The 15,028-nt window shown below is 38.2% G+C and overlaps 1 protein-coding gene across 3 annotated transcripts in view; it reads left to right on the top strand.

Annotated features, from left to right (window-relative positions):
- piezo1 (piezo type mechanosensitive ion channel component 1 (Er blood group)) overlaps positions 1-15,028 on the top strand; it is a 62,931-nt gene that overhangs the window by 10,109 nt on the left and 37,794 nt on the right. The window lies entirely within an intron of this gene.

Below are 15,028 nucleotides of genomic sequence, written 5' to 3'. Positions count from 1 at the left end.
TGTTTAAGACTGGCATCTATTATTAGGAGTTGCAGCTACTTTGTTCAATATTATTCCTGCAGATGAGGCTCATAACAAAAAAACACCCTGAGCTGTCACATGTAGTTAACTGTACATTTTGTCTTGTCTGAGGCATTAATTGAACACCTTTGTATTTCTCCTATAGACACAGTGTGGATTATTGGTGACTGGTCCGTCGAGGTGCCCAGAGAGCTGCAGAGACAGAGGAAGAAACCTGAGCCTCAACAACATCTGTATTTGTTGGTTCTTCTGGGGTGGACTTCGGTTGCTTCTCTTCAACAGCTCGCTGTGAGGGAGGTCTCCCCCGGATGGCCTGAGTGATGTCACCCACAGGCTGAGAGCTGAGACAGGTTTTAAGCCTCCTGACAAACTGTTACACCGCGCCCACCTGTCAAGCTGGTCAGCTACACGCCTTATTGTGAATTACTCTTATCCTTCATCAAATCAAACGACCCTCCGTACAGTGTGTCAATCGAGACATGAGCTAATCACACCTATTTGTTTGTTTTTTAATGTTGTTTTTCAGATTAAATAAATATTTCTATATAAATGCACTCCTTTATGTCTACTTATGAGTATACATTTCAGATTTGAAAGGACAAGACTAAAATGTGCATTAATGCTCAACTCAATAGCTAAGGGAAGGAAGTCTACTTTTACACAACTTCTTATTCTTTCGACATTTTTTTTTACCAAATACTAATGTAGTTCATTTCTGAAAGTGGGATGGAACAGAGTCATTGCAAAAATATGCACAGCCCCATTCTTAAATCAAGATACATGGAGAGTAAATAAGATCAATAACTTGTGAATAAAAACACAGTTAAAAATGATTTAGAAATGTAGTCTTCCCAGATCAATATCACATAATATCAACTTCTCCCATCTAAACTGGACAAAGGGTTTTAAAATGGGAAGAAAATAATTTGATTGCAAGTTGTTTGGAGGAGATCTACTTTTATTTGAACAGCTGAAGCATGAATACAGTCTTCCAAAGTGCAAACCCTCCTCCTCCTCCTGAAGCCTGTGGGAGCTCCTTCATGTACTGCTGTCTTATCTGCTGGCCATCTTCTCTCACCAGAACTTTGACTGTTGAAAAGTCATTCTGAAGAAGCTCGAGCATGTGACATGGATCCAGGAGAACATGGACTTTTAGTGAGCGGTCTTCAGGATGGCAAAGAAAGAGAGAAAATATCAGTTATTCATTAAATAATTTTTTTGTTCTCATCTATTTTTCTGTATTCATCTGTGTGTAAGAGTACATTTATAAATTCAACAGTGTACTACCCAGACAACAAAGGTACAGTATTCAGGTAATCAACATCTATTCAAAGTTAAGAAGATAAACATTATTGTAATCATGCTGTTTTCAGCTCTCTCACTCACACAATGATATTCCACATCAAATTGTCTCAGATTTTGTGTGAGGAAAAATTAAGCAGTTTATTGTGGATAGTACTTCATCTTAACATGAAACAAATACTACCTGAATTATTATCATTAACAGGTCCCAACTCTCTGTGCTTTAGTACAGAACATACAGTAACTCATTTATTATTAACATGAGCTCAGTACATGGCTGTATTCTTCAAACTATTTCTTATACTTTATATCTATGTGCTTTATATCTTATTTTCATTCCATATGTTATTTATATTTTATATTTCTACTGCTATATTCTGTGTATGAGTTCAGTGAAAATTAATATGGTTATTAATATAGTTCTTAATGGTTACAGATGCTCTTACAAAGTGAAGTTTTTTTTAATTTGTTAACAGTTTGCTCAAATCTTAAGACACTACATCAACCATGTAACATTAATGTCATCCTCTATAACCTACACAGCACATTAGGTTCAGTTCAGTTTATGTTACTGACGGATAATTACTACACAAAGTTTGTTTTTTAATGTCCACATTTACGTGGAGTATAACATTCATCATAACGTCAGATAACCACCGAGATGAACCTTTAGCTTTATTACCTTTATTTTCAACATCTTAACAACAAACATTTCTCAACCATTGTAAATAATGAGCTACACAGTTAACCGACTGGTTTACAAGCTAACGCTAAACAAGCTAAAGGTCCGTAAATATAAATACCGACACGAGTAAGCAGTAAATATAACACTACTATATCACTTACCGAAAAAAACTGAAGCATCAACTTGTTGGATGGTCTGTTAACCGCACAGCAAGCCATGTATGTTGTCAGATATGTGTTAAACAAACTCTCCAAACGAAGTAAAAAAGAGGAGAAATCAGACGGATCAAGCTGTTAGCCTCCTGACCTAATAATTACCGCAGAGCTGTCAATCAAATCTGACACAACCAAATATGGGCATAGTCGTTTTCCTTAATAGAATAAAATCTGATGAGTAATAAAAAAATTCCCCCCCCCCCACACAGTGTGAGGAGAAGGGGCCGTCAACTTCTCAGATATATCTCGTTTTTTGAACCAGGCTGTAAACATGTTGATTCCTGTGGTAAAAACGGGCTTTTTTGGCTGTGGGCTTATGGCACTTCCGGCGCTTCTGCAGCCAGCCTCAAGCGGAACCTCGATGAACTGCAGTTTTTTGTACTTCTGCATAGGCTTCATATTTTGAGACCGGAGGTTGCCCCTTTAGTATCATCCATCAGAAGTAACTAATCCCATTCATACACCACCACTGAAGCAGCAGGAGCAATTCAGGGTCTTGCCTAAGGACACATTGGACATGTTTCCCAGCTGGGGATTGAACCCTTGAACTTCAGGTTGAGAGCCGACGACTCTACCAACTGAGCCACAGCCGCCCTGAATAGAGTGCAATGCGAGGAGTCAGAGTGGAGAATAATTGCAGAAAACAGTATCAGGCTTGAGAGTCAAACCTGCCAGTGTAACGAGTGCTTTAGCCTCTGTACCAGCTGAGCTAAACAAGTTCCCCCTGCAATCTGTTCTATGAGAGTAAACCAGAATTAGGAGTCAACGTTTCAAGGGATTAGTTTTTCTAAAATAAAGGTTGCTCATCTCTCCTAAAAGGTTCTCATTTGTAGGTGGCTGCTTGTTTAGCGACTCTTCAAGATATGGGTTTTCATTGTTTGACTTACTTCCCTGAGTGACCAGCCTTTTTTTAGTGAGAACGGTCAAATACAACCACCTGTTCAGAGGCCTTCAAATTCAAATTTGACTGCTAAGTTACCTGTGTTGAGTCATATCTGGGTGTCCTTTTCTAGCACACTTAGTTTGTTTACATGTACAATTACAGTAAGTCAAGCTACGGTATAGCTTGATATGGCCTTTCATTTGGACTACTGTCCTTGTCCCAGTGTAAGCACCGGGGGAGAATCAACTAATGGACAGAAAAATGTCCGTCTCCACTTTTGCTGAAGGCGATATGCCAACTCTCAATTGGCTACTATTCAAACTTCTTCTGGTTGAACTTTGTAACAAGTTAGCTAATTGCAAGAAAGGGAATAGTCCGACATTTCAAGTCATGGTTTCATCTCTCTAACCTTGTTGTTCTCTCCAAGATTCAGGGAGGTGCATTCAAGGGTTTTAAGAGTTGCAGTTAAGCACATAATGGGTAGCCTTCTGCAGCTTGAGGCTTGCAAACCAGAAAATACACAAAGCATACATCAGAAAAGAGTTGATTTGTTATATCCAGTTTTCCTCATTGCAACACTCACATCACATTGAGAAAATTATCTGATACTTTTTATTCCATTTGTTTTTTCCCATGTCGTGCTTTTCAGTTAACTGAGCCATTTTTTTTATTTTACTTGACAATTTAGGATTGTATTGTACAGTTCTCTTTACTGATTCGCAGCTCAACATGCCAGTTACTGTGTTCTCAGATTGTAGACATGGACCTAAAAAAATCTCAAATCCGGCTCTTCCTCCATTATCTTCTCCACTTTCTATTACTTGTTTGTGCTTCTTTGATATGCTTAAGCTCTGATTGCTAGTTGAACAACCATACACGATAGGGGTGCAAACGAGTACTAGGGTACCCGATACGTCTGTGTGAATTTTTATTTGAGGTTTGCTGTCTGTTGAAGTAAGAAATTTCATATTTGAACGTTAATACAAAGGCCTATTACTAACAATTATTAAAATCCTGAAGATTCAAATTAATCAATAGATACAGTCGGCATCGCGTCATAGTTGGGGGCGGGGCCTCCCGTGGGGGAAAAGAATCATAGAAAAAAAAAGAACTACAAAACGATTACTCGAGTACTCGCTTTAACAATGGGAAGAGTAATCGATTCGAGAAAATGTTGCATTTCTGCACCCCTAATACACGATGTCTTTTCCCATGTAAGGAGCTGTAAACTGAGTGAAACTGTTTTGGAAATTTGCTGTAGGGTTGGCATTTTATGCAGTATGTTCCTTTGTAGCAGGAAATGTTTCCTATGAAGACTGTGAGAAAATTAAGAGAGTGTTGTAAATAAGTGTTGTAAGTAAATGTTTTGTAACACACTGTAGTCTTGGTGTCGAGTAGGAAATGTGCTCGATTTATTTTCTATAGCAGAATTGGTTTTGGGGATGTTTACTTGAGTTACAGAACAGGATGTGATAATTGTGTTGCAAAAGAACTTGCAAACAATAGAAATATTTCTACACTTCATTGCGTCCCAAAAGTCAAATCATGAGAATAGTTATTAGCTTTTCACTTCCATGACAAAAATAGTACCATGCAGGGTTGAGGAATGGAGAGTAAGGTGGAAGGAAACGTGACACTGGCCTGAGAGGGGCTGCACTCTGGAAGTGGAACAGAGTGTGTAAGCCACAACATAGCATACATTTATTAAAGGGGTCATATTATGCTTTTTCTGGTTTTATATGCTCTTTAGTGTGTTTTCCAAGTGTCCTGTGCATGTTTAGGCACATCTATGTGCAAAAATTCAAAGTCCACGTAAACGCGGCTTCTCCTACGTCCTCCTGTTAGCTGCAGCATTAGCTGCATGTAACGCTCGGTTCTAGCCCCCCTCAAAAAATTTTTGCCAGTGTGACGTCTTGTCAGCGTGATATCACTGATCTAAGCCCATTGGCTCGTTGTGGCAAGCCCAGCAGCTCATGTTGCACGCCCATTAACTTCTGTAGCACGCCCACGATATGCCGTAGCCTGCGGTAGCACAGTAGTGCGAAGGTGCTAAAAGGGGCGGGACATTTCCGAGAACCGTGCTGAGCGACTGACCAATTACGGCAGAGCTGACAGGCCGACCAATCAGCTCAGACTTGGCACACGAGGGGACTCTGAACGTGGGCACTTCAGAGCCTTAGAGAGAGAGTCAGAAGCGAGCCGGTGCATGGAGCGGCAGTTCATGAAAACAGACACTTTTTTCAAACTTTAGCTATTGTGAACATACTTTAGTAGGTACATAGATTAAATATACAAACCCCAAAAAGGGAATAATATGGGCTCTTTAAGCATTTCCACTTTTCCTTACCCATGTCACACATTTGAAAAGTCCCTTTGCTAGCTAAATGATGCTCAGTGTCCCATTACAAAAATTGCACTTTCATTTTTAGAGATGTGTTTTAGGATCTAGAATAAGAATTATGCCTGTACATGGCAGAGGCAAATACAGTGCAAGCAATCCGTTTTTTAAAGCTGTGTCATTGTACAAGAATGCATGACAGACTGTAAACCTTACAAACCAAGACTCATGACCACAAAGTAGACATGCAGTTGAGGTGCAGCGCTGGTGGCTGTAGTCAGCCTATTTTCAGCCTGTTTGGCCCTGATTAGTGACCAGGTCTGTTAGAAAGAGAGAGACAGAGACTTAAGAGGCTGCAAGCAAAAGAAAAAAGATGAATTCCAACTTGAGAGATTCCAACACTACTTTACATGAGAATGAGAGATGGTCATGTAACCTTGTAAAATGTTCAAGAGTTTGTCTTTATATAAACAATATGTCAAATTTACTGTCAGTGTTTTGATATGTGAACTAGGGGTGCAGAAATGCAAAATGTTCTCTAATCGATTACTCTTCCCATTGTTAAAGCGAGTACTCGAGTAATCGTTTTGTAGGCCCCGCCCCCAACTATGACGTGATGCCGACTGTATCTGTTGATTAATTTTAATCTTCGGGATTTTAATAATATAATATAATAATAATATAATAATAGTATTAACGTTCAAATATGAAGTTTCTTACTTCAACATACAGCAAACCTCAAATAAAATTTCACACAGACGTATCTTCTGACCGTTTTAACACTTTATTATAATTAGAGCAGTGAGTGTGGCGAGCGGACGTGCAGACATCAATGCGCACTCATCACACGTTGAAGCTGTTTTGACAGCAACACTCTGTTAACAAAGACTACAGTCTGCAGTGTAGAGCACACTTTACTCTGCTAAATGAAGTTACAATAGAACGAGGTGAAGTGTCTGTCTGTTTCATCTTTCTCCTCTGTGCGTAATGACACACTCGCTCAATATCGCTTGTCCATCTGCTATGAGCTATTTCTCCCTTTACGGTTGTTCCTTTTTGTAGTTATTAAAAGATTTTCAAATAATCATCTAAAATTCCAAAATATAGGAAAACATCTAGTTATGCTGCTCTGTCCTGGATGATCAAACGTCATCGGTTTGGCGGGGTAAAGCTGCAATTGCGAAGTGAAAGTCCTTCTTTTTCTGTGGACTAAAAAGACAATTTGAACTGAACTTTCGTAGATCATATTGCATATTTCTTTTGGTGTTATGTGTAACTTCATAAAATTACAAAATGCAACCAAGTTGAAAAATCATTATTATATGATTCCATCTGAAGAATGTGGATCTAGGAGGTTGTGAGCAACTTTAGTTGTTGTGAGCCTCTATTATAAAGGAGGATTTTGTAGAAAATAACCTCAACCCAGTTGGAGAAAGAGACATAGGCAGAGATCAGAGCGCTGGAATGAGGTGTTGCAACATCTCCTACCACAGCCTGCCAAGAGATATGGAAAGACAAATAAAACCATAACAGCTGTTGCATCAGACACCAAAGAGAAAAAAAGAGAATACCCTGTGCCTGAATATATGCAGAGGAAAAAACAGGAGCAAGAGGGTGGAGTCGTGTGGAGAGATAGGTTTGGTGGTTACTAAACAGTGTTATCATGTCCGTCCATAGACATCATTTTGGGTGTGTCTGATGATCAGCTGGGCTGCAGGGTGGAGCTCCCTCGCATGCTGCTTGTAATGTATGTTGGGACTGATATTACATTTCTGATCTGCTCTGAGAATCATAGTTTTATGACAAAAGTCCATCATCAGCTTCTGTGCTTCTCTGGCTATTTTGAACATTGCAGCCTGTGGAGGACATATACACAGGGCTGTAGACTTTTACATTTGTTTCCCTTAATCAACTGAACGGTCAGTTCAGTTTTTAAAAAACTACATCCGTAACAATCTTGTTTACACCTCTATTAATTTCACTCTTTCTTTCCCCTCTCTCTCTGAATTGCTATCTTTTTAACTGTGTTTCTGACAGATTTGGAGAATCAGGGTCTAGTTTTTTTAATTGAAATTTAATTGAAATTCATTTTTCGGGGAAGATTAATGTAAAAGTCCTAGAGACATTGGATAGAGTCCTCGAATCAGATCATTAAGAAACAAAATCAGAGCTTGTCATTAATAACCGTGCTGACAATAACCGCATTTAAACAATATAACCGTTCTGTTTGTTTTCTCAACGTTGTTTCAATGCACTCCTGCTACACTACACCTTTAGAACTTTAGGAAACTAGTGACAATTTATTGAATTTCTTTATTTCAATCAAATACTTAATTTTAAAGAACGGTGTTAAGAATAACAATAGAAGTTCTAATATAACACTTTTCTTTTAGGGAAAGCCCAGACCTAATCTTTGTAATGCTGTTTTGTTTTTGTATAAAAGTTGTTGCGGGTTTAAATCCACAGCAAAGTTTATTATAGTCAGATAAATCACATTTGCATTTGTTGAAATATTTATTGCAGCAGCACATCATATAGTTTGTGTTTGGCATCTAGGCTCCAACTTCCTCACTCCTCACATTTATTTTACATGCAGAAACTTGAGGAGTAATGGGATGATGATACTTAAAACCCCCAGTCAGAGCCTACAGGTTGATGCTGGGGTAGTGGTGGTGGTTGGTGCAGGACAGAGCTGGCAATGAAATAGAATAGAAAAAGAAGGGAAATCTTGCAGCTAGACCACTCACTGAAAATCGGTTTGTCAGGTGACACTGGATAATGACGCATGTCAAGTTTGAAATCGCCAAAAACTGTATTTTATTGATTGCATAGATGTGGGGACATGTAAGGTAGTGTGGTCAGAGGGTGTGGTGATGCAGTAGGTGGCAGACTCATGATTCTGTGTTGAGGGTCCCATCAGTGGACATTAATTTAAAGCGCAACCAGGAAAGATGCAAAAAAAAAACAACAACAACAAAAAACATAAATGTGAACTGAGAAACTGAGAATAAACAAACTCATCACAGCTTAAGACCTGGTGTCTGTTCCTGACCCGTTTTACCCCCACAGCTCACAAACGACTCTCCTTTATAGAGCCAAACCTCCCCAATTACCAGCACCTGGCTCTAACCATCCTCCTTACAGGTTGGGGACACAAATCATCATAAAATAGAAAAAAACAATACAGACACAAAACCACTTCGGCAGATACATTTCCCACGGTACTTTAAGGCATCACAACATGCCATAAGGATCACACATTAAAGAAATATTATATTAAAGCCAAAATATCCAAATCAATAGCAAAACTGAATAAAGCCAAAGACCTACTAAATCAAACCTTCCTGTATACATTGTACTGCTCCTTCATACTTCCTTACATGACCTACTGTGTGGAGGTATGGGGGAACACATACAAAACAAATACACATCCAATCTTCATCCTGCAAAAAAGAGCTATACGAATTATACATAAAACCACTTACAGAGAACCAACAAATCCATTATTTATTAAACTAAGAACACTAAAATTTCAAGATTTGATGGACTATAAAACTATTCAAATGATGTACAAAGCAAACTATCAGCAATTGCCTCATGGTATCCAGGAGTTGTTCCAACCGAGAGAAAGCAAACATAAGTTGAGAGGAACCTGTATATTCAAGAAACCACCAATCAGAACTAAAGCAAAACTTCACTGTGTAACAACTAAGGGTGTTAGTCTGTAGAAAAACTGTGATGACGAGCTGGAAAAATGCAACACTATATTTAAACTAAAAAAACTCTTCAGGAATAAAAGATTGAATAGATACGAGTGGGAGCTGTTTTCTATTTGGTTGTTTCTTGGCTCATGGTCTTGCTCCCATTATTTTGTTGTTGTTTTGTCTAAAAACTTGCCAACAAGTCCAGCATCATACACTGATTGATGAAAACATTTTTATTTTTCTGTGAATAATGCACAAAAATAAGAAGGGATAGGACCAGAAAAGTTTTGAACTTCTTCCTATATAAGAAGAATATATATGACCTAAGTGACAAATAGCCTTGTTGAGTCCACTTTGTCACAGGACATTACCTGTAGGCTTTAATAGGTTCATCTTGTTGTTCCACCTGTTATTGTGTTGTTACAATTATTGTTGTTTTAATTATTATTTCTATTTAGAGGTGGGCGATATGGGAAAAATATCGTATCACAATTTTTTTTTGGCAAAATCATTTATTTAAAATGTTTTTAAATGCACAAAAACTGCACTGACAAGTTTAGTCTATTTGAAAAACATCTTTGTAGGAGGTCTGGAGGTCTCTCACCCAGAACATTTTAGCACCAGAAATGTCTTTCCCTCAATTCGATCAATATTTATTCACAATTTGAAGGTTTTCCTCACCACTTTGAAATTATGATTTAGGTATGTGTCCTCTTTTTATGTTCTTCAGGAACATTTTCACGCAGTGATGCATTCATTTAAAAACATGTAGACTTCAAGTTCTTGTGTTTCTGTTCTATTTAGCCCTGCAGAGTCCCTACAGCTTCATACAGGCTCTGCAGCCTTTGCTGTTTTTTATGACATCATTGGACTAACTTTAGTTTAGTTTATAATCAAACATAATACAGAATGTGTTCATTCTGTGACACATGATCAAAGTAAGTTTTACTGACAGAAGAGTTTAATTCATAGAGGGGGCGGGACATCGTTGATTGACAGACAGACAGTCACCATGGTTACTCACTCTCACCTGCCTGCTGCTTTGTAACGTCGTTTAGGGTAATCCCTATAAATTCAGTTATCACAACAGGTGAGCTTCGGGTGGAGAAGCTTGATTGTAACTTTTAAAAACTGAGAGAGAGCAGAAAACAAGGACAGCAACATTTTAAACAATCTGTCAAATCTGTCTGACTCTCTGCAGACTGTGAACGTCTCTCCGGCTCGTCAAAAAACAGTTTCTTATGTCGCTATCTGAGATGTGATCTTAACTGTGCAAACTATGCAAATATGTTAACTGTTGCCCACTCCGTGTTGGTTTTAGAAAATATCAGAACATTTGCATATATCCGGGATGGAGTTGTTTTTGCGGACTTTACTCGTTTTTGTTTTCACCGCTGCGGAGCTAAAACGCGTCTGTGTCGGAGCGTAAACTGCAGCATGATAGAATAAACACATGAGCCCGGTTCTACGATCTCCCTGCGTTGGCAGATCGTCAGCATGTTAAAATCCTTCACGATCTTAGATCGTTATATCGCCCACCACTATTTCTTTTATTGTCTTTTTCCTTTGTTATTTGACTTTTAATGATGTAATTTGTGTCTATATTCATTGAATGCTCGTATGAGGGGACACGAGGAAGGGTAGTTGCTACTTTGTTGGTGGCTAGTCAAATGAATCAATAAAATCCATGCACCTGGAGTTGTCTGTCTGAAATAGCTCACAGACGTGGTCTCATTGACTCTGGATATGCTATGGTAATCCATTTTTCCAAAAAATCCAAATTTTTCACTTTTGAAACAAATTCAACCCTCCTGATATCAAGTGCTACGACTTTAATGATGATGATGGTCTCCATATTATTGATGATGGTGATGGTTGTGACGATGGTTTTGTTAGATAACGGCGTCTCTAAGATGGTTTCTATAGTGATTAGAGCTCTCAAGAACTGCCGTCAGTGTTGTGCTTTGCCTCTGTGCAATGCCTGTCAGCACCTGTGTGTCCAATCGGACTCAAAGCTGATCATTTGCTCTTACTGACATCGTTTCCTTTTTCTAGATCCTTGCTTGTGTTGTACTTACTCTCTGATGTACGTCGCTTTGGATAAAAGCGTCTGCTAAGTGAATTGTAGAATTGTAGAACTGATTGCCACAGAGGACCAGAGGCCCAATATTTACATGTTGTTTTTAAAAAAAGAATTATTTCTTCTAAAATGGTCCCAACTAAGCCACTAATGTCATATAAAGTGTTTTCTCTATGAAAAAAAAAAAGCTCAAGGTTGAAATCATTGTTCAGAAAAATGTTGGGATAGTCCTTAAATGATTACTTCCCCACCTGTTGGAGAACAATGGTGTGAACAGACACAGATAACATACCAACACAGCATGGATTGCCTGAGTCACTTGGCCATGATGAACCATGAGTCACAAACATTACCGCTCAAAAGTTTGAGTCAATTTGAAATGTGATTGAAAAATATGTTTTTGAAAGAAAAGGAAACTTTTTTTTTTTTATTAAAATGAATTTCTGCTTTGAAATGAAGAAATTAGAAACCTTGAAATCATCATCTATAGCATATACGTTTTGGTACACAATAGCAGCCTTAAGAAAAAATAAAAGTCTGGTTCAGTCAATTCAGTGTCAGTAAGACATGTTAAGACAAGATGTGTTAACATGTTAAGATGTTAAAAATTAGGAAAGGAAGAACACATCTCCAGTTTCTAGGTCACTTTGACTAGACATCTTCATGTTGTGAGAACAATGGTTTTATTTAAGGCTGGGAGGGGGAGGAGGATTCCACACAAGTACTAAGGCAGCATTATTTATGGCACTTGTTGAATATCAGAGGCAATGTAGCACAGAAACATCCAGTATCCAAGAATATGTAATAAAGGAAACAAGATTGTGGCTTACCAGGAGAAGGAGCAATAAACATGTGAGTGAAGTATCAGTAGCTTTGATATCCTGTAATCATACAGGTTTCACCAGAACAGCCTCTGGTCATAACAAATGACTTCATCAAAAGACTTACAGTAAGGTGTGTACTTTACAAAACCCCTTTTGTGTAGACTATATTGAGTTCCTGTTTGAGTGTTCTTACGCTATCAATCTTTTATGACATTGTAGTTTATAAACTTAGTGCGACATTATACAATCAAGATCAATCCAGGGTCTCATATGCCTGTTTATAATCCCTAGCTGCTCACCAACACAAACTTGATTCTATGATTTGCGTTGGACTGTTTTATGTTGAAAGTAATAGACAAAGAGATAAAAACTAAACCTTAAAAAAGCCAGGTAGGAAGCGTGATGTTTACAAAACTCCCTCTGGGGTGGTCCAATTCCTTCAGACAGGCAGGAAGACTACATATTTTCTACTTCAGTCACTGGAGGAAATAACAGAGAGCTTGTGTGTTTGACCTTTATTCTATCACAAGTCATGTTTGTGTGATACAATAACTTGTGAAAAGCAATTCAGAGAGAGAGGGGAAAGAAAGAGTGAAATTAATAGAGGTGTAAACAAGATTGTTACGGATGTAGTTTTTTTAAAACTGAACTGACCGTTCAGTTGATTAAGGGAAACAAATGTAAAAGTCTACAGCCCTGTGTATACGTCCTCCACAGGCTGCAATGTTCAAACTATAGTGATGAATAGGGATATACAATACTCTTTGCACTAAACAAAGTGTTCATCATGGAACCCTTCCCATGCCTGGGGAGCACAAACCGGTTCAGCACAATTATAGCAGTGTAGGCCTTCCTGTTGATTGAAGATTCCTGAATATAACAATGAAGATATTGAAGTGAGGTGCAGGATGCAAAGATGTTCAATTAGCTGCCCTTAGCTATACATTGGTAAGTTTTTGGTGGAACATGAACGAAACCAATCAGAGTGTCAGCTCTCAATCCCTTTAATAGCATGTGCACCTTCAGGTAGGTGCACCATCATTTGCTATAGACACCTGCTCAGCTCTGTACATGCAGAACACACACAGGCCACACAAGCGTAACCGTCTAACTTCATTAATTGTTCAAATCTCCAGACTTGCCAACAGGACCTTCTGTTAACTAATGTTCTGTGTGCGTTGCATCGAATAAAGGTCGGCTGAAAACATTTGTTTACATATTTTTGCTCCTGGAATCCATGGTATTACACAAGGGCTTGTGGGTGTCTGTATAGAGTGAGCATGCATGATTGGCAGCTTGGTGACAGTCTCATCTGGAGTTTTGTTCTGTGCGGAGCTCGAGCAGGAATAACCCGAGGGGTGAAGCAGGCGTGTATGAAGTAGCGTTGTGCTTCTTCTTGTCTTCTTGCATCACCAGATTAACTTTATGTTTAAAGTAAAAAAATAAGACGCTGTTGGATTTATCACAACCTATAATGTTGAAGCCATTGTATTTAATATAAATGAAAACATGCTTAACAACACATTCCTTTTGTTTAATGAACAGCCCTCCGTTTTTTTGTCTGTGATTGTTCATGTGTGTCTGAATGATTCATTTAACAAGTGAAGGCTCCGAGTTGTGAGTCAGATGTTACATTTCAACATGTGAGTTGTGTAGAGAATCTTTAGGAGATGCACTGGAAACAAAACTGAAGGTAAAATAAAGTCAAGTTGAACATTAAGATGGGACTGATGGGACTGTCGCCTCCATATGAAACTGTGATCCCAACAAACTGATGGTGAGCTGATTATTATCACTGCACGTCTTAAACAAGAGGAAACAAGAGGAAACAAGAGGAAACAAGAGGAAACAAGCCTACACGTTGTTTTATCTCAGATCTTAATGTCTGCAGATTGACTCCATTACTTAAAGCTACCCCCCTTCCTCCTTTAACTTACATTAAGACAAAACAAAACTGCAGATACTTTTCTTCATGGGTGAGAAATCTGCAAACTAAGACAAATGTGTAGGTTCTCCTCAGATGATGATGACAGTGCACAGAAATGGCTTTTCAGAAAACAATAAACTGTGACCTCTTAACCAGTTACAAGAGTACTTACTGATGGTGGCTGCTTTCCCTATTTCACAGTGTTTTAAATGGATTCCCTTTGGTGTCAGAAGGTTGGCACTCTCAACATCACAGGTCTAAGGAAATAGTGAAATGCACCACTACTTTGTATTCGTTCTTTAAAGACTAAAAAGCAATCCAAAAACTATCCTAGAGACTAATTGATATTTAAATCAGTATTTCTTCTATCAACTTAAGTTTGGGGTTAACAAAAAACTTTAAAAAAAATGTTTAATGCATAAAAGCCACAACAGAGGGCTTCTTAACACAAAGTAAAAAACTTGACAATGATAGAACGTTAGTGGAATACTTTTCTACATTTCTCTCTCTCTCTCTCTCTCTCTCTCTCTCTCTCTCTCTCTCTCCTGCATGTAGTGATATAGTTTTTTTGTTCCTGCTTGCATGTAAAGCAGGAAGTGGGATCAAATCACTAGGAATGCATGTGGAGATGCATTCTAACGCCATCACCAATGACACATGTTGATAGCAGGTCTACTTGTCTTCTTGTGTGCTTCTTCATCTTTATCTATGTTATCTTTCTGTTTGTTTTATTTTCATTAAAACTTTATTTGGTGTGCTGACTAAACCAGGTCTCCACCTGAAAAGTTAAATGAAGGTTTAATTAGATCACTATGTTTTAAACAGCATGCTTTTTCTCCTTTTGAGGTCTCATAACTCACATGGAAGACTACGCTAAAGACTCCATGTCTAATATAGACATGAAGGCTTGCTGTAAAACCTATAGGGAGTCAACATATTCAGGGTATACCTCTCATGTTTTAGAATAATGTCAGAGGACAAATGTTGATACTGACAAGTCATAAATGTTTTCCATTTTTTGACACATTTTTTGTTAATTGATGTTCTAT

This window comes from Labrus bergylta, chromosome 10 (assembly GCF_963930695.1).
Source record: "Labrus bergylta chromosome 10, fLabBer1.1, whole genome shotgun sequence".
NCBI lineage: Eukaryota > Metazoa > Chordata > Actinopteri > Labriformes > Labridae > Labrus > Labrus bergylta.
Note: the sequence above shows the minus strand (reverse complement) of the source record. Positions and strands in the feature narration are given on the sequence as shown.